Source organism: Leptidea sinapis, chromosome 16, assembly GCF_905404315.1.
Source record: "Leptidea sinapis chromosome 16, ilLepSina1.1, whole genome shotgun sequence".
Lineage (NCBI taxonomy): Eukaryota > Metazoa > Arthropoda > Insecta > Lepidoptera > Pieridae > Leptidea > Leptidea sinapis.
The window spans coordinates 13,237,400-13,260,961 of record NC_066280.1 but is presented as its reverse complement, the minus strand read 5'-3'; the positions used below and the strand labels follow the sequence as shown (position 1 = coordinate 13,260,961).

Sequence of the window (23,562 nt, the reverse complement as noted above, 5' to 3'; positions counted from 1 at the left end):
AACACTTTCATATTTATTCACCTTTTAAACCTTCCCTGGAGTTCCACAAATAATTCAAGACCAAAATTAGCCAAATCGGTCCAGCCGTTCTTAAGTTTTAGCGAGACTAACGAACAACAATTCATTTTTATGTGTATAGATAATGCCTGGACAGTGGCTGGGACTTTATTATAAAAGTATGTACCTATATGTCATGACGCATGGCATTTTACTGTAGGGTCATGCTGCTGACATTGATATAATGTTTGCTCTGCAAAAGAGAGCTGCTGCTGATAAGGGATTGCTTGTAACTTATTCTAAATGATATAAATGAACCTACACAAAAAGTTTTTAAGGCGAAGAGTAAGCATAAAACACGCAAACATGGTGTTTTTAGACAAGTTTTGTGGTGAAAGTATAGCATTTCGACCTATGAACACTACTTAATCCTGTTACACATATCCTTAAGTCTTATTTGTAGGTTGCTAATGCTTGCTGTTGGTTATAGTTAACACTGCCGAGCCTTTTTGAACTACCACTGTTCTTTGAAGTTAAACAAGTTTTTTGGCATGGTGTGACGCATTTTTTTGGTACTTCTCTCATAAAAGTTATTCTTATAGCTTGTACTTTTTTGTGTTGTTACTTGTTCATTTATTCAGATTAGTAGTGAATAACGAGGATTGTAAGCATATAAACTGTTTTCCACGCAAGAATTTTGAAAATTTTGGCTTATAATAGTGAAGTCATATCGCTCAAGGTCGCTGGCATTTAGTGTCGCCTTAAGCCTTATTGAATAAAGTTTATTTGACTTTGACTTCTGCTATGATCGCTCTTTGCCTGGTGTGCATACGGCGCCGGCGTCATCTTGTATGTTGGGTATTCCAATCTATAACTGACGAAGGCCAGAATCATTTCGGAGTGTGCCACCAACCAGTGTGTGTAACCAATCCAGTTACATTTTCGGCGTTTGATCTGCTCTTTGATAGACGTTTTATTGAAGTATCTCGACAGATCAGTGTTGATGTAACATGGTGATTTTTAATCTATATAATGTAACTTTTGGAGCTATATTTACTGTTCGGGACTTTTCATAATGAGGGGGGAACATTTAATAATAATAATTCTTATTACCCTTAAAGCTATTATGTATCTTATGAAGCCTACTAGAATAAGTTACACGCAATCACTTATATCTAGTGTTATAATAATGAAAATCACTATTATGAGCAAAACGGTGACGATTTTTGTGAACGTATATTAAATTTTCATAAATGTTCTGACAATGAACAGTCATAATATTTATTTCTTTAAATTTTTCTTTGAGAGACTGTCTATAACCAAGCTGATATATAGCACGAGCAGCTCTCTTTTGCAAAGCAAACACTATATCAATGTCAGCAGCATGACCCCACAGTAAAATACCATACGTCATGACATATACACACTTTTTTTTATTAAAATAAAGTCCCAGCCACTGTCCATTATCTATAATAAATTTCAATATTTTATTAAAGCATAGGTCTGTCGTTAATCCTACTACTACACAGCCGAATATCTAAGCGATCGGATAGCCTGACACTAGATTATGATTATTTTATAGTAATAGCAATGACAGTACAATATTGTATATTTGGTTAAAAAGAGCGCAAAAACAAAACAAAAAGAATACTGGAAGAGTTTCTTGCGCCGCTTCTTGTCTCAGGGCGCCATTCGATTCCGAAACGGTGGTAGTGTATAAACTGACATCAAAAAAAATTCAATTTTGAGAAAATAAATGCTTTTTTAGTGCCATTTTACGTCCCGTTTACAGTGCAAAACTTGAATATTCATAAAAGTACATGTTAAACATTTACGGCCTTACAAATAAACTTGGTATAAAGTTATAACTGATGACAAACAAAGAAAAGCAAAATGTTTACAATATCGTTGACAACACTGTCAATACAATGATAATTCTGAAGTTTTCCGAATGACAAGCTGCCTTGCAAATAAACGCGGGAAACGTTATACGTTCGAATAAACCGTAAGCAAAATGTCAATTTGTAAACATTTTACATATTCTTGGTTTATGGTTAGGCTTTCGACCCCTTTGCCTGTCCAGATGGACGAACAGAACCAAAAAAAAAGGTTTATGGTTAGTTACAACTTTATGCCAATTTTATATGTAAGGCCGTTGCATTTCCAAAAAATACCTAATCAGAAATGTAGCAATATCATTTAATTAATGTGAAACCGATTTTTCACATTTTGGAACAATTCCGACCGGTTTCATAACATCGACAAAAAACAAGCAGAGGTGTGAGATCTTACACAACGGAGTTTTATTTTTGGCGGGAATTCAAATAAATCATCTCATATTATTCAGTTTACCTCAACATGCGTCACGAACAGATTGCTTACAGACATACAGTATGAAGTCTTCAATGAATAATATTACGTCATAGCAATAGCGACATATTTAGCTTTATGTTTACATTAAGGATTGATCGCCGCTGCGCTCCAACTAGATAGCATACTACCTAAGAATAGTAGCTTTTTTATTAGGGCAACTATTAGATGCTTGTGGCATCTTGACATTCAATGGCATCTTTAAATTTTTGTAACATACACTTCGTGTTATTTTACATTAAAATTAATAAAATACAAATTACTACTGATGATATGTGACCCCAGTGTCATTCTTATTTCTTGTAGTATTATTTTTACAAAATCTTATAACGCAACCGGGAATTTTAGTTTCAATTATTAGCAAGGTTTAATACAACATGTGGCCAACGTCACACATTGTTCGAGACTGGATCGAGTACGCCTCACTTGGGCGTACTTGCCGCACTTTGCGACTACGCCACCGGTATCTAGTTGTTGCGCAGCAGAAACCAATCCTTAATCTATGCTTAGCCATAACATAATTATTGATAAAGGCATAATATGAATTTACAAACAATATCCGCAATAAGCCTCTTTTAGAGTTTTATATGTTGGTTAAGTATTTATTTGTAAGTACTTTCAAGTTCCTTGTAGAATTTATTTTAGTGCCTTTTAGCAAATAATACTAAGACAGAAGGCTATAACACTAATTAGTAGGACGTAAATTTCGTCTATTAAACAATCATAGATCCTATGTGCACGATAAACATATATAACACCAGTGGACCCAACAGACGTTGTCCTGTACACACGTCTTAAATTTGAAAATTCGGTCCAGCCGTTAGGAGGAGTTCACTAGCATACACATAAGCAGAAGAATTATATTATATGGACGGAATTGAGAATCTAAACGAATCACAAATTCACTGGAACACACAAAAAAATCATCAATATCGGTCCAGCCGTTTAGGAGGTAGATCAATTGTGAATCTAAACCATCCTCGAATCCCCTTGAACTCACACAAAAAAATTCATCAAAATCGGTCCAGCCGTCTAGGAGAAGTTCAGTGACATACATACGCACTCAAGAAATCTTAATATAATATATAAATTACGTGACATGTTGTTTGTCCGCGATGGACTCCTAAACTAATGAACGGATTTTAATGAGGATTACTTCATGGAGTGCAGTTTAGTCCAACTTGAGAGATAGGATAGTTTTTATTTCGATTTCGGACCCATAAATATTTTTATTTTCAATATTTGTTTTGTATGGACATATTTTCTATGAGAGAATTTATTGACGCACGGTTTGACATTTCCGCTGTGAAACAATTTCATTATAACAACAGGGAGCATTTTTTAATAGATTTTTAGAAATAATTCTTGATGTTTTGAAATATTATTGGCAAATTCCTATAATACAGTATTTTTTTTATTACCTACAGGACAACGTCTGTCGGGACAGCTTGCATATATATAAAGATATATGAGCATTGAATAAAATTTGTACGTTAGACTGTGCTGTAATCGATGGGCTACTCGTCGCAACAGCAGGCGAAAATAATTTTTTTTTACAATATTTTTAGAAGCTTAATCAAAAGAAAAAGATTTTCTTTTAATCTACACAGATATTTGAATATGTGCGTATAATAAATAAAACATTTTAACATATTTATAAAAGGCATAAAGGCATTTATTTTCTCAAAATTGATTCCTTTAGAATTCTTTTTGATGTCATTTCTTATACTACTAGATACTACTACCGCTTCGGAAACAAATGGCGCTCTGAGAGAGAAGAAGCGGCGCAAGAAACTCTCCCAGCATTCTTTTTTTTATAGATTATAGATAACATTGAGGTTTTTACCAGTGAGATTTACCAGATGGAGGCTCTTTTGCACAGGATGCCGGCTAGATTACGGGTACCACAACGGCGCATATTTCTGCCGTGAAGTAGTAATGTGTAAGCTTTTGTAAGAATTCTTGAGAAACCCAAATATTTTGAGCGCTACTAGCATTAAGCTCGTCACCTTGAGACATAAGATGTTAAGTCTCATTTGCCCAGTAATTTCACTAGCTACGGCGACCGAGACACAGTAATGCTTACACATTACTCCTTCACGGCAGAAAAAGGAATGCGACACATCTAGAACCCAGACGGTGGGGATGATATCCTAAATAATATCATGTCATGAAAGTGGAATTCGGCGTCTGGAATCAAATCAGGTCAAACAGTTCTTCGTGATAAATGCGGAAGAAGACACATAATAGAGCGACGTCTACGCGACGCCAAGTGATCCAGCCGTTCACAGAGTACTAGATGCTCGACAATTCGAGTAGCTCTGTACGTGGTCAAATGATTCAAGACGTTACTGGAGTACGCCAGACCAGACATGACAGCAATATCCCATGTGGCCGCACCGGCGCTTTGTAGAGCGCTAGGATAGGATACCAGTGGGAGGCTCTTTTGCACCGGATGCCGGCTAGATTATGGGTACCACAACGGCGCCTATTTCTGCCGTGAAGCAGTAATGTGTAAGCATTACTGTGTTTCGATCTGAAAGGCGCCGTAGCCAGTGAAATTACTGGGCAAATAAGACTTGGCAACTTATGTCTCAAGGTCACGAGGGCACAATTACTATCGGCTGAACGTCCTGCTCGTCTCGTCCCTTATTTTCATAAAAAAAGCCTTAATCTACGTAGTAATCTAGGGAGTAACGGCAAGACAGGAAAATAAGTAAGCCCGTGTTATTCATTAAATACATTTATTATTTCTCTGTATAAACAACGGCATCCTGGTTGACGGCATAAGTAGTTCCACGCTTTTAATCGCTATTTCAGCTCATCTGAAAAGAGAGTACTTACCTTAGACAAAGAATATATAATAGTACAAGTACGGAAGTCTCACTCCGCAAAATCAATTAAAGAAATAGGGACTCTTGCGGTCATACAATAAGGTGTAGTTCAGATCGCACAGCGCTACTGGTCTATATTTTTATTAACCTAGAAGTTGCCTCTCTTGCTATCGCGTGACTCTTACCTCTTCTGATGACATTAGGGTTGACTTCTTTACTTAAAGTACAACCTAACCTACCTTTTACTTTTCTTTTTACTTTTTTCTGCCTTAGATCACTTATACGTCTGTGAAAACGTCGAAAAATTGTGAAGGTGACAGTTAACCTCTTTAATGAGTAATGCACGCACAATAACACAAAGTGACTGAAGTGAAGTGATCGCGAGTGTAAGACGTAGATTGTCACGCAAACTAAAGTATTAAACTTGGCCCGATTTCATCGGTTGTCTAAATAACAAGAAGCTCTATACTTATAGACGTATATATTAAGTATGATATTTACATATTGAATATAGAAATTGGCCGTTTGTCAGGGTTAAGTTTGTTTACTAAGAAAATTTAAGTCATCAACTTACATGGGACTCACTTGATGACTATGGTTCATCAGTGTCATTTAACAACGTATATACAGCGCCGCCGAATTCTTGTTTCAGCATCGAGGAAGAGTCTCAATATAAGGCCAGAACGTATAACACAAAACAAGAAAGTGTAATCCACACTTCACAGTCCTCACATACTTAGTCTGGCCATATGTACTGTTACAATTAAAAATAAACAAAATATAACATTTGAATTTGGAATCTGTCATTTAAAATAAATTAGGGTGATAAAACCGAAACAACTACTGAAGCGGTTCGCAAAGGGAGGTCACAGAAAATTTTTGTTTACGGATGAGATTTTTTTTACAATTGAGTAAGATTTTAATAAACAAAATGACCGAATTTATGCTCTTAGGTCTAAGGAAGCTTACCAATTAGTCCACAGAGTGCAACGTGGCCACTATCCGAATTCAGTGATAGTTTGGTTGGGTAGCTATGAAAGATTGACTGAGCCATACTTTTGTGAAAAAGGTATCAAAACATCGGTTCAAGTGTATCAAGATACTATTCTTGAGAAGGTTGTGAAGCCCCTTAACACCAATGTAACCAATGGTCCTTCCAGCAAGAATCGGCGCCGGATCATAAAGCTTGGTCTACGCACGGACTAGTAAAAAAAGAAGGACTCCGCGCCGTGATATTAGCAAGTGAAGCACCTTTATGCTAGTGTGTGTGCGGTTACGGGGTATACCAGTTACACATTTTTTTCTCCCTTAAATAATCATATATCCACAAATACTTTTATATTATTGTTTACACTTTTTCACATAGCACGACGGCATTTTTAATATTTTATTGCGACGATCTGTCACAGACGATGGCAAATCAAAAGTAAGCAAAAGTAAGTGTATGCGTGGGGCTATGTATTTACACGTTTACCGGCTTGTTTTGGTGCTTAAGTGTTATTTTTTTATATTTAAATATTAAACTAACACACTGTAAACGTAATACATGTTTCATGTACTACTAAATTTTATTTTTGTTTCAGTATTTATGGCAAGACTAGGTATAATATGAACGGTAATACATTATCCTGTCAGAATTTATTAATTCAACATTCCTCTTAACGACAATATACTTGAATTTCAACCTCATATAAACTCAGACGTGGAAAATATTATGTTGTAGGTAAAAAATGTAACACATACGTAATATTACATAACTAGAAAATATGTGTGGTCTTCCAATTACGATGTGTTAACACTGCATGATCTACGATCTCAATTTAAAGATGAGGACTCACTTTGTGTTGCTAGTCGGAGGCTTTTTCGTTTTAATCTCAGGCACGCAGCGGCAGGTCGCAGAACCTGTGAACAGTTCGACGTAAAGATTCGCATACGAAAATACGACACTCTCGTCAAAAAAACCATCATTAATCTTTTTACTTAGTGTTTATTTCATAATTATTTTTAGTTATATTGTATAAAATTACTCTACAGTATATTCGACTTGATAATTTTAATATGTCAAACTTTGTAATTGGCAATACAATGTCGAAGGTATATTGTCAAAATCGTGATATTACAATTTAACTAGTGATAATTAATCCGTAGATTGTCAATCAATTTCATTTCTTACAATTTAATGGCCTGGTTTTAGTGACATTGTAATTACTGATATTATAATAAATCTAGGTATAGTATAAATTAAGTTAGCAGTGTGAGACGTCGTGCGTTGTGATTGGTCAATTTTTTTTCAAACGCAATTTTCATAACAATTATTGTAAACAGTGGAGCGTGTATGCAATTTTCCATCTGAAATTATTGTTGAATTAGTAGTGAATAAGGGCCAGTTCGTTTCTGGTACTTACCGGCCGCTGCCGCGGCACGCTACGCTCGGCGTGTGCGTTGTGGTGTTATTTGTTTTTTTGGATCTATTAGTGAACAAAGGCTGATTCGCTTAGATAACAACTATGTAGTTGATTACACTACTGCATAACTAAAAAATTAGGACTGTACAATAAATACAAGAAACAGACCAATCAGTTACGGCCTCATAAACTAACGACCAGTAAAATATCATTGTCTTACAATATCACTATAGTGTACCCGTGATATTACAATGTCACTAAAACCAGGCTGTTAATTTGTAAGAAATGAAGTCGATTGACGATCTACAGTTTAATTATAATATCACTAATGAAATTGTTATATCACGGCGTTGACAATATACCTGCGACATATATAATTTAAAGTATTAATTTGAATAGAAATAATTAAATGTCCATAAAAGGTAAAAAATAACCATAAAACTTTTAAATCGACATACAAACCCTATTACTGACGCGGGACAAAATAACAAACATCCACCATATTTCGTAAGACCACCACATTTCGGACAGCTTTGTATAAATTTAATAACGTGCCTCGTCATTTCAAGATTTTGGTGGTGGAGAAGTTGGTGACGAAGATGATGGTGGCGGTGGAGGTGGTGTTGATGATGGTGGTTGTTTCGGGTCATTTGGGACATTTGTGTCTGCAAAGAAGAAAAAATCCTCACCAAAGACCCAGGTAGCTCTATAACGGAATCAAGTGTCGGAAACCGACAAATTGATTTTGTTGGCTCTTCTATCATCACTGTCTTAAGATAGTGATTGCAACAGTAAGGCTATATCAGAAATTACAAGTCTTTTGCATCTTAAAACAAATTTTAGATTTATCTGCTTATGTTTAATGACTATTCATGAGCAAAACATCAGAAAATCGCATGCAATGCCACGCAGTCGTATTAATAATTGTACATATCTCCGACTTTGGCTGAATCATTTGCAATTCCTTGAACATACATTCAATAATATCATTACAACTTACTATTTGGTAATGGTCCGCCGTCTCTTAAAAATTCCTCTCGTCTCATTTCTTCAATTGGCAATGTGCCCCTGAAAAAATTACGTTTTAATATTGCGTTTCAGCAATTTTTCAGGTAAAATCTTTGTGATTTGAAAATCAATGAAACGAAAAAGCACGATAGTAAAAAGAGACAGACATATGCATTCATAAGATTTAACGTGGGAGAAAGTGAGATAGGAAGCATTATACAGTGCTTTGGTACCAGGTGATCATAGATGAAGAAGAGAATGTCATATGTGTGACGCGAGTATACCTTAATATATTCTGATGTCTTGCGCATTTTTTTTACATAGTTTTACTACATAGACGCCAGGAGAACATAAATATGGTAGCGGTGATAGTATTGTCTTTCATAGCGGTCGAAATCATGTGTTATTCTAGCAACATGTACCAGGACATACGCAGCTTAGAGGTTCATGTACAATTTAGGTTTCACTTCTGATATGTGTATTTTATACGCACGCAATTATTATTATTATGTATTTATACTATTAATCATTTACAGAAATAATCTTTAACTTACATACACCTGCAAAACAGTTTGGACAATTTGTCTGCTGGATCAAATCTCTTGTAATACTTTTACTAAATCTTTTAATTTGATATTCCTCTTTCTAATTAATGTACATTTAGATCCTTCATTACTGTGAGGCTTATTGTCTTCAGACACTCTTGGGCCATTCGCCAAATCTAACATTCAATATCTGATTATTATATCATATATTCTTTGCTATCGGTGACCTCTGCGTCACCAATAGCAAAGAATTCACTAAATTCAGTTCAATCTCATAATCTGGCGCAATTTCAAGATTCAATAGTACCATATCTTTATTTTTATGCTTGTCATCAACTAAAATGATATTTAAGGCAAGGTTATATTTATTTCTGCCGCGAGTAGAGTAAAAAATATCACTAAATTAATGCATAGATTATTGTCATGTTTGGCACAGACACTAACTCGTGATACACGGAAAAGGACGGAAGGATCGTAAATTTTGTCCCCCGTGTGTCTTTAAGACTTAAAATATATCAGGAAATCTAATTATTATATGATCCAATTGATTATCATTTGATAGACATATGGCAAATTTTTTAAATATAATTTTAATTAACGATTTTCTTAAATTCAACGATAGATGGTTTTTTATACCCGGAGCTCCGGATTGTGCCATTTATATTAGAAGGTTGAGGAGGGAGCGAAGCAAATGTTATTAATCGTGGTTATTTTTTAGATGAACCCAAAATCAATCTACCCTCTCTTTTTCAGTGCAGATCATAATTATTGCCTATTAATAAATTCCTAATATTTATTATTCTTTTCTGTTAGTAACTTTTAAACATATTTTCTACGTAGCAAAGAAAAGATTATACACACACACACACACACACCCTTAACTATATATAAAATAGTTTCTGTTGACATCATTAGTTGTATAACGACCATTAATCGCCTAAAATATATTGATTGTGTTTTCTTTGACATTTTACAATGCACAACTGGGAAGAGACTGACCCCATGTCACGGGCTATACTAGATTGGTGGTTGAGGGTAATTTTGAAAATTGTAATTTCTTTTTTCAACACATAAAGTTTTATTATTATTATTAGAATATCGAATACTAATATAATTTCAACTTATGATTCGGGAGAGTATATAATATATATATGTACTACGATAATTGCTTGGTAATTAACTCCCTTGCTCATAAAAATAACTTTAGGCTTTACTTTTGGCCTTTCCGGGATCAGTATCTACTGGGCAAGGTCATGTTTATCATAGTTGTCTATTATCTATGCCTTACATTATCTTCTGCGCCTTTATCTATCTATTTATGTGTCGGAATCTTTGATCATGATAGCGAAACTCTCTATAAAAAAGCGAATCGCACGATAGTATGAAACGTGCAGTCTTTGATAGATTGACAGATGACGGCTTGTAAAAAACGGAGATAGCCGAAATTAACTACGTTACTCCAAATAAAAAAATGATAATAAATCAAAACCTACATTATATCTAACACACTCACCTTACTTAGGTACCCTAGTAGGTTATTTTATGTTGCTAATGTTATTGCTAAGTCCAGAACAGAGTTGTATCAAAACAGCATTTTTTGCTTGAGACCAATTTACAATAAGTTACCTGACAATATTAAGCGCGAAAATATATTCTACTTTAAAAAGTCACTCAAATCTTACTTAATAAAAAAAGCATAATACTCATTAAAATATTTTCTTGACGATAAAATAGTAAATAATAAAAATTAACTTCGACTGAACTCAATATCATTGTGTAAGCTAATGACATTTTACGAGTATTATAAATTAAAAAGAATAAGCCTATGAAATAATAACTATTGTATGATTGATGTTAATTTAAGTTTGCTTGGGATGTATATCTTTTTTTAGTATAGTACAGTATATTATAATTGTTACAGAAATTAAAACGTGAACTGACTATGCATTCCACTATAAGTTTGCATGCCTTATGGGTTAGGATAAGAGCACCTGTTAATTATAAGCCAACAACATCTTATTATTACCTTATCTTGCAAGATGATTTGATTTGATTTGATTTGAAGATTCGACAAACTATTCTAACAATTTGTTATTTTTAAAGTTATATTCCTCACTTCTGAGATTAATAAAAGTTTCGTAACCTAAATTTATGAACGATCCGGGACTCAAACCCGCGACCTCTCGTGTTCCGTCCGACCCAACTGACGTAACGTTCATAAATCTTGGTATGTCTAGTTCAACTCTCAGGTTGTGGTTTCATCTACAGGATCAGGATTACAGATGATTACCAACCCCAATAACTACATATTTGGAAATTGATTTGAGATGTCGCTCTTTCAAATCTAAACAATCCAAACTATTGTAAATTCGGGCCTCTATAACCAGTGAGATGCTCGTTTGCACAGGATGCCGGCTAGATTATGGATACCACAACGGCGCCTAATTCTGCCGTGAAGCAGTAATGTGTATGCATTATTGTGTTTCGGTCTGAAGGGTGCCGTAGCTAGTGAAATTACTGGGCAAATGAGACTTATCATCTTGTCTCAAGGTGACGAGCACAGTTGTAGTGCCGCTCAGAATTTTTGAGGTCATTCAAGAATCCTGAGCGGCACTGCATTGTAATGGACAGCGTGTATCAATTACCATCAGCTGAACGTCCGGCTCGTCTCGTCCCTTATTTTTATAAAATCATCATATTTTAGGTATATGTAGAATAAAATTAATCTTCGGAGGAATAAAAATAATGGGAGAGAGCATTAATATTATTTTGTTCGACCGATAGTCAGACAATTAATAAATAAGTCATCCGGTTACCTGACGCCAAGCAACAGCATGCATATTATATTATAAAACCTATTTATAGGACTGAGCTAGTACAGATAATCACTATGGTCATGAATCTTATTACCTATATCAAATTCAAATTCAAAAACACATTATTCATGTAGGTCACGGAAATGACACTTAATGAAAATTGTTTCTTATTGAATTTACCGAAACTTCGTAAAGGGTTGAGCTAATGAGAGGAAGTAGCAAGAAACTCATTGCCACTCTTTTAGGTCAAGATGTACATTTTAATTGTTTTACAAATCATTTCAATTACAATATATGCAAAGTGACGCAACAAAAATACTCAAATGTCAAAAACTGAAAGGCTTACACGAGTAAGTCAAAAAAAAGTAAATAAATACTTATAAACACAAGAGTTATTGAGTATAGTAGATGCATCAATCCACACATACCGTAAATAAATAGAGGCATTATGTGAGCATTTCATAAAATAAAATATATAATAATTTTAACTTTAAACGAAATAATAATAATAAAAAACACATCAAGCAGACCTCCCGGTAACAAGATCATACAGCCACCACGAGTAGCACCCGTTCACCGTCAGGGAACGACCCGCCCCACGTCGCCGCTTACAGTCGCCACGGGTGACTTTGATCCCATATAAAGCAGACCATAATAATATGCTTATATAATTATAGTACGAGCTCAAAGTAAAAGTATTTTTTTTATTATTGAAGATACTAGGTTTGCATGAGAGATGTATTTATGAAGTTATTTTATACTTTTTATTTTTTGAAGCCGGTTTTTAACTATAATATGATGGATTTTTTTAAATAAAAGTAATTTAGTCTTAGTCAAGTTATGCTACTTTATTTATTTTTCCTAGCAAAATTTAATTAATCTTAAAACTTCTTAAGTTTCAGAGAAATACAACATAAATACAAAATGTACGATGAAAAGTGGTTAGCGATCCTACCTACTAAGCTAGAGGTCCCGGGTTCGAATCCCGGTAGGTGCAAGCATTTATATGATGAATATGGATGTTTGTTTCCGAGTCGTGGATGTTTAAATGTATTTATGTATGTTTATATGAATTTATGTATGTTTAAGTAAGTATATTGTATTAAATATATCATTGTCTTGTAACCCATAACACAGGCTATATATGCTTAACTTGGGGCAAGATAATTTGTGTAAAAGTGTGTCAATATTATAAAAAAAAGAATAGATATCTATGAAGACTGACGGTTAGCACTCTAGATTCTAGAAAATTGTTCAACCAGCGCGAAGGTCGAAATGTGTTAATTTGTTCTTAGTATGAACTATGTTTAGCATGAAACACTTATTCGCATCACCTATATGCTAAATGTGTTAATATAAATAAAAGGCATTTATTTTCTCAAAATTGATACATTTAGAATTCTTTTTGATGTCATTTCTAATATAAACTAAGCAACTTTCCCAGCATTATTTTTTTGCGCTCTTTTTAATAAAAATATACAATATTGTAATGTCATTGCTATTGCTATAAAATAATCATAATCTAATCCCAGGCTGTCCGATCACTTAGATATTCAGCTGTGGAGTAGCAGGATTTACGACAGAGCCATTTTTTAATAAAACATTTAAATTTATTTATAGAATATGCCTGAGCAGTGGCTGGGACTTTATTATAAAAGTGTATACATGTATCTTATGAAGCCTTCTAGAATTAGTAACAAGCATTCCCTTATTTCTAGTGTTATACTAATGAAAATCACTATTAAGAGCAAAAAGGTGGTTTTTGTGAACGTTTATTAAATTTTCATAAATGTAGTGACAATTAACAGTCATAATTAATTTTTTGGAGTTGGGAGACTGTCTATAATAATAAACACTACAAGTGATCCAAAAGGGCCGTAAACTATCCCATTTCGTAAAAGGTATCTACGACCAAAAAAGGAGGTCTTACTCACTTTAAAGAAAGGCTTGAAACCGGTTTAAAATTAACAGTTATTAATGTTTAGGACCGGTTTGTTTCTATTATTACGTTCCGAGCGTAAACCTTGAAAGAGTCTAGTTTTAGCCCTACTTAACGGAATAATTCCGACCGACGGAATATTAACGACTGGTAGACCGTACCTTGGTGCAGTCAAGAGGTAAGTAAATATCACTTAAATTGGAAAAAAAGGGGGAAAACCCGATCTTAGTCGGTTTATTAAACCAAACCTTTATACATATACTTTAATTACCAAAACCATGCTAGCATAAAACCGAATCTTAAGATGTATATGCGCTTAAGGCGACGAGTAAGCAGAAAACACGCAAACAAGGTGTTTTTAGACAACATTTTTGGTGAAAATACAGCATTTCGAGCTATGAACACTACTTAATCCTGTTACACATATCCTTAAGTCTTATTTGTAGGTTGCTAATGCTTGCTGTTGGTTACAGTTAACACTCCAGAGCCTTTTTGAACTACCACTTTTCATTGCATTTAAACAAGTTTTTAGGCATGGCATGATTTTTTAGTACAACTCTCAGAAAAGTTATTCTTATAGCTTGGTCTTTTTTGTGTAGGTATATTTATTCAGATTAGTCATGAATAACTAGGATTGTAAGCATATAAACTGTGTTCCACGCAAGAATTTTGAAAATATTGGCTTTGTTACATAGATGGCGGACCGGAACCTCAAGTCAAATCGCTCAAGGTCGCTGGCATTTAGTGTCGCCTTAAACGTTAAATAATTTGAATTTTTACGTTTTGGTAACTTGGAATTTGGAAAAGGGAACGCAACCAACGCCCTTGAAAATGATGGCAAAGCTTGTGTGATTCCTGGAATATTGCAAGAGAATAACTAAACCAATATGGGCCGCAGTGATCACATAAAACCAGATGGACTTGATACGATCGTTGTCGATCTCTTCTCTAAAAAAAGACTAAGCTAGCAGGTAACTTGTTATAGAAAGAAATCATTCAAAAATGCAAAACATACTTACTTCTATAGCTTTTGTAGTAACTTGTAGATGCGTCTTATTAAAATAATCTTATTGAAAATTGGACTTTAAAGATCAGTTTAAATGTTTTATTACTATTTTTTCAAATCTCGCAACGCGTGTACCTATTTTACAACTTTATGGGAACTAGGTTATTGGTTAGAGAGTAGTCATAACATAATCTATCTAGGGTTATTAAGTGGTTAGGCCTAATTTGTTTTTCAGCTTACTCGCAAAATTAGGTACGTCAAAAATGCAGTCTTCATCGTAGCAATATTCTATATATGATGTAATATGTACCTAGAACTTATTTGTGATTTTTCTACCAAGAAAATTAAAAAAAAAAAGTTTTCAAAGTTTTCAATACTTTTCTTGATAGTCCCTTTAACAGTAATAGCCCGTTTATTGGCTTATTTTTGGCCAAAACGTTAAAACCCTATCTCTACGAAGTAGTTCATTGAATCGTAGGACTTCACTTATTGAAGGATCCAACAATCTGTGAGAAGAAGCAGCTAGACTTTGTCGTTTTGAATTAATTACTTAATAAAAATACGTGCTTACGAGAAAGTAGGACTATTTAGACATTAATACGATATATTTCTATCGTTGAAAATATGTCACATCTATACTCCAATCTTCCACTATATTTTGTCGTTTAGCTTAGGAAGTTTTTTTTATGACATTAAGATTGATTGATTGATGATTCTTGAAAAACCAAAAAATTCTGAGTGGTACTACCATTACATTCGTCCCCTTGAGACGTAAGATGTTAAGTCTCATTTGCCCAGTTATTTCAATAGCTATGGCGCCCTTCAGACCGAAACACAATAATGCTTACACATTACTGCTTCAATGTAAAAATAGGCGCCGCTGTGGTACCCATAATCTAGCCGGCATCCTGTGCAAAGGAGCTGGCAAATACCCACTGGTAAATGTTTATGATATCTGAATTAAAAGAATTTTATTTCCAAGCAAAAATCCAAACTTCATAAAAGCATATAAAACGTCTTGCGCAACATTATCACTCCGATGAAATTTCTTCTGCTATTTCTTCAAGCATAAACTCCGCTGCTGACTGTATGGGCTCCACTTCTGCCAACCAATCTATAGCGCCTGTGTCTTCCACCTTAGGTTCTTCTTCGCGACGATCAGTACCTAACAGCGTTTTTATATTATTCTCCAACGGTAGTTTTCTACTACTCATGCTATCACTCCCCTCTTCCACCTTGGGATCTACTTCACGACGATCAGTACCTAACAGCGTTTTTATATTATCATCTAACGATTGTTTTCTACTACTCATGTTCGCGGATTCTCTTCTACTGCTCATATCATTATTTTCTTTGTTTTTGTCTTCGTAAATTAAATCTCTGGAATCAGTAACATATGGTTAGGTATCAGCAAATCCATAAAGCTAAAAAAAAATACAAAAAATAAAAAAAACTTACCTATAGCTACATACTCAACACAATCGCTTACATTTTTCTCGATAGACGATATAAACGCTAAAAATAAACTTGTTTACAGTTTCAAATGTGTATTTTATTGCCAAGTGCTTCTGACATTGAAAATGGGATACAATAACTCTAAATGTATACTCCCGGTAACAGGTCAGCTGATTTTAACGGCAGAAATAATTGGATATCTCCCAACATCCCGGGAAACGCTCAGAAACAGTGATGTCCACTATTGTGTAATCGTCGAGAGGAGAAATAGTCATAATTGACATCAAGGTTAATTTTTCTTAAAAGTATCTACGACTTTTAGTTACTGTTTTAATAGAAATTATTCATTATTTTTGTTAAAATAAGAGGCCCAACCTTATGTGTGTTTTGACCCTTTAGAGTACTATCGTTCGGCCCTCATTTTCAACTTACGACAAGAACAATTTGGCTTTCGCAAAAATAGTTTAACTACGTTAGCTTCAATCAACCTTATTAAAAGGATTTCCAAAGGCTTATATAATAGAATACCCGTAACAACGATCTTTCTAGATATGTCGAAGGCATATGATGTGGTATTTGTACATGAAAATTTATTGCATAAGTTCGAAAAATCGGTATAAGAGGCAACGCGAATAACTCGATAAAAAGTTACCTAAAAGTCGGCAACAACGTACTGAAATATCAAGAATAGTTATGTGCCATAATAAATCCACAAAAATTGTTTACACTTCGGAATTTAGGGAAAATCAGAGTTGCGTCATTCCACAAGGAAGCATTTTCGGACCTTTGTTATTTCTATCATACATCAATGACCTCCCGGACTCTACAATAAATCAATGTGTACTTTTTGCCGATGATACCACATTAATTATTAATGAAAAAGACACAACTACACTAAAATACTACAGAAAACCATTATTAATTCGCTTAATGACATTCCTTGCCAAATGTCTTAATAATAATAACTTAAACATATTAAAAACAAAGATAATCCATTTTAATACTAACAGATATTTAATTGATAATTTGAACATAAAATGTAATGATCGAACACATAAATAATATTAAATTTCTTGGCATAATTGATAAAAATCTTAAATGGAAGGAACACAAGTATTATATAGAAAAAATTGTAAAAAATTGGATCAGTTTTTATTGCCATTAGAAAAAAGACAGGCGGTATCAGAACAACCCGTCGCTTGGTGTGCATACCACGGATATGTCTCATTCGTACTATACTATGGACTGATAATTCAATCAATCAGAGTTCAAAAATAATGTATCATGGATGGATAGCTGCAAGACACTTTTTATCAAAAAGAAAATACTAACACTGCCCTCTTAATTCTTGTATATTGGGGATATGTGTGTACATAAACACCCGGAATATTTGTCCAAAATGAAAGATCACTCTTCTGGGAACACTCGATACCCTAATAAATTACTTATACCCAAATGTCAATTGACACAAATTGATTGATCAATTGACAGGAAAATGTTCATTACATGACATCTGACCAACTTAAAAATAAATTAACAATATGGCTAATAAATAATTGTTGTTATTCAATAAATGAGGAGTTCACTGGAAACAAACGTCAGGACACTGGATTTATATATATTTGCACGCCTTGTAGGTAGGATATATTGTGAGGCTTTATCTAAAATAAGACCGATTGTAAAACTGACCTTATTCAAATGCAAATAGAGAACAGTATCGTTAGTTTTTTTGTGGACGTTAATCTCAGAAACGCTTAAATATTCAAATAGGTACTATATTTAAAATATAGATCATATCATAGATAATAGATATAATATGGCAAACTCTCCGTAAAATTCTGTGCTTGCTCCTATAATAAAATAATAAAAAGCTGGCGCACTCACAAATGCAGATGTACTATTATTATGTATAAGAAACAATTACTTTGTATGAGCTGCTAAAATAATTGGCCTTTGAAAAGTCAAACGGATCATTAGACACGGTAAAGCTGTATCGTTCGCATCAAAATAGACAACGCTAGGTTCTGGACTGGAGCCAACTGTCGGGCGAAACGGTGTCTCTGGTCTCGTCTCCGCATGGCCATTTCACACCAGCAGTTTATTGATCTTTGATATTGGATTCGACTACTCCACTAAGCCACGATTTATAACAATTTAAAAAAAATTGGGAGCCAAATCTTCTTACTATTATTTCACTCAATAAACTAAATGTGGTTGAATCTCCTTGGAAAGTATGAGTAAGACGTAAGTCAGGCTTGTTTGTTGTTGGTTTTAATGTTAAGTAAGCATGATTCCAAGTTCTCATCAATAAGACGTCTTCTCAGTTAACTCTTGATAATGTTCATGCTTGATAACAATAGCAAACGCGAGCTGTTTCAGCTGATAGTAAGAGTCGGTAATACTATTCCAAGCGTTGAAAACAATCATGTCTTTCTTCTCCAAGTCATTCAAAGTAGAACACTTGTGTTGTGAACTAAGATGACATTTTTCCGTCTCCAATATTTCCAATTCAACACTAAGACTTTCTTATTTAGTTCGCCATATCTTCTTGTTTTTTAAGCCAGCAGTTGTATTTCAAAGCTACTATTACGCCAGAACCGCATTTGAGGAGCCAAAGAGCCACATGCGGCTCTGAAGCGCACTTTGCCGACCACTGCACTAGGCGACCAGCATTAAGCATATGTACCGAAAGACTTTTAATAGGTAATATACCTTCTTTTTTATAGCTGTCTACCACTACTAACGATGACATAATATCACTACATACAAAATGTGGTAAAAATTTACTCACTTAAGGTCATTTTGTATAACAGTCACCATTCTTAATAATTGGTGATCCGAGATTGATATTTAGATCAATTTCCTGCTCTTGGTATTTCATTAACCGATCTATACAACTCTTTTTTCAAATCTAGATTGGTTTTGTTTACGATACAGTTGTTACGTATTGACTCTTCACACTATACTAGAGATGGAATAGTCGACAACTTTACGGTGTCAAAAATGATGACTAAGAAATTCACCCTATGGTACATTTTTCCAAAACACGCCTTAAGCGGTATAGGTAACTTCAATAACCTCGAACTGTTTGACCAATTAGCTGATCAAAACTTTGATATGGGCATTTAATAATTCCTGTATAAATAGAAGTATTATTGAATTTTGCAGGCCTGGCAACCCTAGATGCACTAGTGGGGGCACTGCCATACATCGGACGCAGATATATTTGTGCATCAAAGCACATTCACCTCGCATAGGAAATAGACTTGATCATTTCATCTCGAGTGTGGGATTACTTTAGTCTGGGTTGGCAGGAAGCAAGAAAATCACTCCATTTAAATTTAAATTACTTAATATTGTTCATTCGAACATTATAATAGATGACATATATAAATTTTTCACAAATTTTTCACATTAGAAAATAAACTTTTAGATACAGGTCTGAAATTTCGGGTTGCATATTCCTTTTGAGAACAGGAATATAGGAATACAGCTACCAAAATAACCAAGTAGGCGCGTCTAACTCTTTATAAGTTTACTCAATTATCTCTCGCTATTTACGTGGGTTATAGATTTTTGAACCTTCCCTTGTAGTGCCATGTGATAAAGTAAAATCTTACGCATGTTTCCAAAGTTTCATATTTGCATATAAAATTCAAATATTTTTATTCAAAATAGGATGTGATATCACGTATTGAAATCCAAAAATCACCACCCATTCCAAAAACAATGCCTCAGACCTGAGAAGAACGGGCGCAACAAACTCGGCGGGCTTTTTTTTGAATATTCTTTTGAATATCGTAATTCTTTTGTTTTGAACATTGTCTGGGATCTTGCTGTAAAAACATATACATCGCCCTACAAAAGACTTACTAACTCGACTTAGCCGAGTAGTAGGCATAACAAGTTTATGTTTGTTCTTCGTGTTAACATTATAATTGTCACAGTTTTTAGCAAATTCCTAATTGTGCTTATGAACATATAGAACATTATCAAGAATATATTGACAAGCAACAGTCAAAATGTTTATTTCTTTAAATTTTTCTCTTAATGATTCTATTAATAATGTATTTCGACACCTTGCCAGTTTTTGAGTAGTTTTAATGTTTGTTATTCTGATCTAGCTACAACTTCAAGAGACAATAATAAGGTTTTGTATGTGATATTAATTTTAACTTAACATTGGATCCTCATATAGAATTTTTGTATTTTTTTTTATATTTAGTGAACCAAAATGGGGAAGTGTATGATGACAAAGCCTAAAAGTCCAGAAATACTTTTGTGACCAAAATCAAAGAATGAATAATAGTAAAAGTACGGAAGTCTCATTCTGCAAAATCAATTAAAGAAATAGGGACTCTTGCGATCATACAATAAGGTGTAGTTCAGATCGCACAGCGCTACTAACATACATTTTTATTCACCTAGAAGTTGCCTCTCTTTCTATCGCGTGACTCTTACCTCTTCTGACGACATTAGGGTTGATTTCTTTACCTAAAACTACAGTTTTAGGTAAAGATTCGAGTGGCTTTCGGTGGATTCGTTTTATCTTATACGGTAAGGTACACCTTACCGTATATACAGGGTGTCCCAAAACTCAACGATAACCTGGTACCGGGCGAGAGGCCAAGGTATACCAGTTATGAAAAAAATAAGAAAAAAAATCTATGTCACTTAGTCAAGCGATGATAGACATTTTTCGAAAATGTAAAAAATTTGACACCCTTTGTCGCATTTTTAGGTACTGTGATCGCTATTTTCACAATTTTACAGTGATTTTTTTAATAATGTTATCTCAAATAACAGTGCTATTAATGGTAACCACAAATGAAAGTAATAATCATTGTTAACTAAGTAAAATAAATTAAATTTTGACGAGTAATGGTTTATAAAATTTATGTCAGTCAACTTTGACACTCAACGTTGGAAAAAAAATGTACTACACTACCTATGGGAAGTTTTTTTAAATGATGGTCCATTTAGTCTAGATTTCAAAATAGTACAACACTTGCCACTTTTCTTGCCAATAAACCTGCTATTTCGTATGATATGCGTAGGGATCCCTCAGTAAAAAAAATACCTGATATTCTTTTGTTTGAAAAGTTCGAAGTCTCCATTGTTTGTAATGAACAAAAATGATAAAAAGAAATGGATAGTAGTTATGGTATTTGTCAAAACGAGACGTCACTATCCGTCTCACTCACAACGACTCATCAGTCGTTCATAATAAAATTTAAACAATAACATTTAGTACGCATCGTTTCTTCGTTTACTGCGCTTCTCTCGTAAACGTGTTACTTTCGTACTATCGACTTTGGCTTGTGTTACCCTGGACTTGATACTCTATCCGTACTTGACGACTCTGGCTTTGTTTTTTGGACTTTGTGCTGTGAAAATATGCATCTTATCTACGGTGAGTGCCATTGTAATGCCTCTGCGGCAGCTCGACTGTATCGGGAGAGGTACCCGAATGTGGAGCGGCACCCAGATTATCGTGTCTTCCTAAATGTGCACGCATCATACTCGGAAGGACGATTACCCAGTGCTCGTACATCTGGTGGGAGACCTCAAGGAAACTACGACGCTGAAGTTGAAAATGACCCCAGTACCTCAGTACGTTCGATTGAAATTGCAACGGGTGTGGCGAAGAGTACCGCACATCGAATTTTAAAACGATACGATTTTCATCCTTACCATGTACAACGTGTGCAGAGCTTGTTACCACGTGATCACGCACCCAGAGTTGATTTCTGCAGAACCATGTTAGCGAAAATTCGTGAAGATCCGGATTTTCTAAATAAAGTTTTGTGGACTGACGAATCGACATTTAAAAGAGATGGTTATTTATACTTACATAACCTTCATAGTTGGCATACGGAAAACCCGCATTTGATGCGTGAGGATCGATCCCAATACCAATTTAAAGTCAACATGTGGACAGGAATATTAAATGGTCAAATAATTGGACCATTTGAATTCACTGAAAATTTAGATGGCGCCACCTACTTGCATTTTCTTCAAAATGATTTGCCGACATTGCTAGAAGATGTACCACTCAACATCTACAGAGAAATGTGGTATCAACAAGATGGTTGCCCAGCACATTATGCCCGGCCTGTAAGAGAATATTTAAACGAATTATATCCCGGTAAATGGATCGGACGCCTTGGACCAATTTCATGGCCCCCTCGGTCCCCAGACCTGAATCCAGTAGATTTTTTTTACTGGGGATGCATAAAAGAAAAGGGTTACTCAAAACCAATTCAAAATGTAACAGAATTGCGCCAAAAATTGATGCAGCATCAGAAGAAATGAATGCGAGGAGATTTGCAAGACTGGTGAACAGGTCATTTCTGAGGCGATGCAGAGCTTGTATTCGTGCTGGAGGGAAACAATTTGAGCATCTGCTTTAATTTTAGGATAATAAAGTGTTACGATAATTTACCGTTTTATTTTGATTAAATTTTCCATGAGTTCCTTTCGCAAAAAATACGAAATAGCAGTTTTATTGGCAAGAAAAGTGTCAAGTGTTGTACTATTTTGAAATCTAGACTAAATGGGCCATCTTTTAAAAAAACTTGCCATAGGTAGTGTAGTACATTTTTTTTCCAACGTAGAGTGTCAAAGTTGACTGACATAAATTTTATAAACCATAACTCGTCAAAATTTAATTTATTTTACTTAGTTAACAATGATTATTACTTTCATTTGTGGTTACCATTAATAGCACTGTTATTTGAGATAACATTATTAAAAAAATCACTGTAAAATTGTGAAAATTGCGATCACAGTACCTAAAAATGCGACAAAGGGTGTCAATTTTTTTACATTTTCGAAAAATGTCTATCATCGCTTGACTAAGTGACATAGATTTTTTTTCTTATTTTTTTCATAACTGGTATACCTTGGCCTCTCGCCCGGTACCAGGTTATCGTTGAGTTTTGGGACACCCTGTATATAAGGTCATCTGATAAAAGTAGCTCAGTTTTTTCTATAATATGGTATGCATGTAATCGTAATTTTAAAGCAATATTCTTTCGTCGTCAAATCCACATTAGTTGCAGATTGTAATGTATGTTTGACTATGTCGTGGTCTGGAAGACCACGACATAGTCAAACTCAGTTTAAAGGACATAAATAGGTAGCTATCATGAATGGTAAGTACATTACAATAATAACCACTTTAA

General features: G+C 34.4%; 1 protein-coding gene and 1 long non-coding RNA gene across 5 annotated transcripts in view; one reads left to right on the top strand and one right to left on the bottom strand.

Moving 5' to 3' along the window:
* The window catches only part of LOC126968736 (calaxin), a 199,376-nt gene that overhangs the window by 19,002 nt on the left and 156,812 nt on the right, over window positions 1-23,562 (top strand). The window lies entirely within an intron of this gene.
* Window positions 5,095-23,562, bottom strand: part of LOC126968773 (uncharacterized) — a 34,887-nt gene continuing 16,419 nt past the window's right edge. Inside the window, exons 3-6 of the long non-coding RNA XR_007730277.1 lie at window positions 8,607-8,674; window positions 8,069-8,271; window positions 7,040-7,103; window positions 5,095-5,192 (exon numbers count right to left, since the gene is read on the bottom strand). This is a non-coding gene — a long non-coding RNA (uncharacterized LOC126968773). The remainder of the gene's footprint in view (window positions 5,193-7,039; window positions 7,104-8,068; window positions 8,272-8,606; window positions 8,675-23,562) is intronic.